Below are 3,334 nucleotides of genomic sequence, written 5' to 3' on the forward strand. Positions count from 1 at the left end.
AGAAGTGATTCGCAGGGTGTTTTAGTACCATGCATTCGAGCTAACGTCCGTTAGCATGGAGGCTAAATACGAACTCCGATCTGGGGCATTAACTCCTGTTTAATGCGAACGGCACTATTACCGACACACACCGATATGAACCGACATGAGTAGGTCCGCCCAGCAGTGGCATGCGTTAGTTTATGAGGTTAAATCTGAGACAGGAGACTGTGTGTGTCCGGTGAATTAGCTCCATCAGGATATCTATTGCTATAAAATGGTTTCACTCGCCAAGGCATTTGACTTGACAATGTTACACAGTTAGTTATTCTACTGAAACAGACTTACAGTGATCAATTGAAACGTGCGTATTTAAAGTCACATCTGTATTTTAAGAGCAGATGTTTAAAGGGGAATTCAACTTCCAAAGCTCTTTATTCAGAGTATTGTTATGATGTCTTACAGAGAAAGCTAAACGTTCTGCTGCCTGCACTGTTTACATTGTAATCTCAGGCAGATTTCACTGAATTGTTCTGTTAAATATAAATAAATTATAGCCTTGTATCTTTATTAGAACAGACAGTGTAATAGAGAATTTGATGCTGATGTACACTAACTATTTCCTAAGCTGAAATGATTATGATCTGTTTAACTTTGAAGTAATACACTTCCTTTTTTACCATTTAAAGTGTGTTAAGGACTTAACCTGGCACATGTATGACTTTACATATCTGTGTATTGGTTTCATGTTCCTCTAGAAGGTCCAACTTGACACACAACTTGAATCCAACCAGACTGAACACTGACTCCAGGTACAGACCTGATTTCATTACTTAAAAACAATCAAAGTATTGCACATAATACATAATGTATTAAATTATAATGCAATACTTTTAATGTGAAATAGCTCCATTAAAAACATTCATTGTCATGGTAGTGCACGTTTTAATCCAAAAGCATATTCAAATACACAGTTGAATATCCACAGAAAATAAGATTACACACTTTGTTCATATGTAACTCTTCCTCTACAATAATGACGATCACTTTCATGTTTCCTATCATTTTATTAGGGACAGACGAGCCTGAAGGACACAGCTGTGATGACCATGTTCTGTCTCTTATGGCAAAGCAGAAATATAAAACACTGGGTTCTTATCTAAAGTGTATCAAATCAGATCTCCACCATGTTGCTGCTGAGGACATCAGGTGCTGCAGTTCTTCATCTATGAAGAGAAAAAACGCACTGTTAAAGAATGTTTTGTGTTGTGTATAAAGCACAACAGATTTCAGATAGAACTGTTGTACTGTGGTCTTGGTTTATATCCTCATGGTGAAATGTACATATTTTAAGTCCCTTCTGATAAAAGTGCTGAAAGAAATACAACATTGTACAAATACATAAAATGTCTTTCTACCTCATCAGTACTATTCAAGGTGATAATCTCCCACAGACCTATTGATAACAGTCCAAATCAAGTCTTTCCACTTCTCTCAGTGTGAAAACATAATTCTATAATTAATTTGAGAACTGTTTACAACACTGATGTGTGGAGATTAAAATCATACCTAAACTGTCTAATTCACTGTAAAACTCCATGACATTCGCAGGCCATCTGTAGTTAAGGGAGCAACGCATGGAGTGATGTGTAGATTACTAGTTTGATGATGCATGAGGAGAGGCGGTGGTCGAGTGGCAGAAACTTGGACTATGGGCAGAGAAGGTCTCTGGTTCGTCTTTGGTTCGACTCCATGGAGAGACAACAAAAGTCGAACCTGGATTGATCTGTCCAAAAATCCAAGAGTCTCCCTACCCTCTCTAGTGCCCATGAGCAAGGCACCTCACTCCCCCAACATCTGCTCCCCCGAGCGCCGTACATGGTCGCTCACTGCTCTGTGTGTCCTGCACCAGATGGGTAAAAAGCAGCGATTAAATTTCCCTACCTGCATGAGTGTGCCTTTGCATGTCTGTGCATGTGTTTGGGATGAATAAATGGATTTTAATCTTAATCTTTTAATCTTAATCAGTTGTCTTCCAGTTGACCAGCATGAAGCTGCAGATCTCCACCATGTTGCTGCTGGGGACATCAGGAGCTGCATTAATGAGGAGCAGAAGCGTACTGTTATGAATGTTTTGTGTTGTTTATGAAGCACTACTTATTTCAGCTAGAACCGATGTACTAGGGTCTGGGTTTGTATCCTAATGGTTAAATGCACATACTTTAAATCGCTTTTGATAAAACGTGACAAAGAAATACAACATTGTACACATAGATAAAATGTCTTTCTACCTCATCTGTAATATTCAAGGTGATGATCTCCCACAGAGCTGTTGATAACAGTCCACATCAAGTCTCTCCACTTCCCTCAGTGTGAAAACATAATTATATAATTAATTGGAGAAGTGTTTACAACACTGATGTGTGGACATTATAATGTTATCACTACTGTCTAGTTCACTCTACAACTCCATGACAGACTAAATAAACGATGTGAAAATAGTAATGGCGGATATACCATCCTGTATCAGAATATTGGTGAAACAGTTACTATCACATGAAACGTACACGTGTAGCGTATTGATAGTAACTCATTAAAAAAAATAATGTCACAACCAAAACAAGACTGTCGAGTTATCTTGCTTCAATCTGTTCATTAGACGTGATAAATAAACGGTAACTTTTATAACAATTACATATTACAAAAAACTTGAGGCATGTAAGCATATGATGATAGATAAAGCAATAGGTTATGTTGGATAGTTTCAAGGTTACTTACCTCTAGTTCAGCACCAGCGGCTGGCCAGAAGAAGTGGAGCGATCTTCCTTGCCGCACAGGGCAAACGCAGGCAATGTGGAGACGAGCGCTTGGTCATCGAACGTTCTCTCTTCCCCGACCGCAACAGACTTGAAATTGCCTGTGCTCGGGCCCGTTAGTGCTACAACGTAGCCCTAGTTATTATTATTATTATTATTATTTCCCTTTGGGGGGCTTTTTCAGGGTCTAGACATGCTCAAAAAGTTATGAAACTTTGCAGGAAATTCAAGGTCTGCGGATATTTTAGTATTCTGGAGTAATTGGAATTGGGCGTGGCAAAATGGCTCTACAGCGCCCCCTGGAACCAGCCCCTAGGTTTCCACATAACGGATTTTCATCAAAATCTGGATATAGGTGTATCGTGACCAGTCATGAAAAAAAGTCTCATGGAGCATTATGAAAAACGCAACAGGAAGTCCGCCATTTTGCTTTTAGTGGCCATTTTGGCAATATCCCACATTTTTACTTTTACGTACTTGTCCCAGGGCTTTCATCAGATCAACTTCAAATTCAGATGAGTGTCATCACAACAAGATGG

The 3,334-nt window shown here is 39.1% G+C and overlaps 1 long non-coding RNA gene across 1 annotated transcript; it reads right to left on the reverse strand.

Annotated features, from left to right (window-relative positions):
* Positions 1-1,026: 1,026 nt before the first annotated feature.
* On the reverse strand, positions 1,027-2,402 carry LOC133968739 (uncharacterized). The gene is made up of 2 exons (XR_009924132.1): positions 2,271-2,402; positions 1,027-1,205 (listed from the first exon to the last, which is right to left on the reverse strand). It is a non-coding gene; the product is annotated as an uncharacterized LOC133968739 (long non-coding RNA).
* Positions 2,403-3,334: the final 932 nt, after the last annotated feature.

The sequence above is a fragment of the Platichthys flesus genome, chromosome 14, assembly GCF_949316205.1.
Source record: "Platichthys flesus chromosome 14, fPlaFle2.1, whole genome shotgun sequence".
Lineage (NCBI taxonomy): Eukaryota > Metazoa > Chordata > Actinopteri > Pleuronectiformes > Pleuronectidae > Platichthys > Platichthys flesus.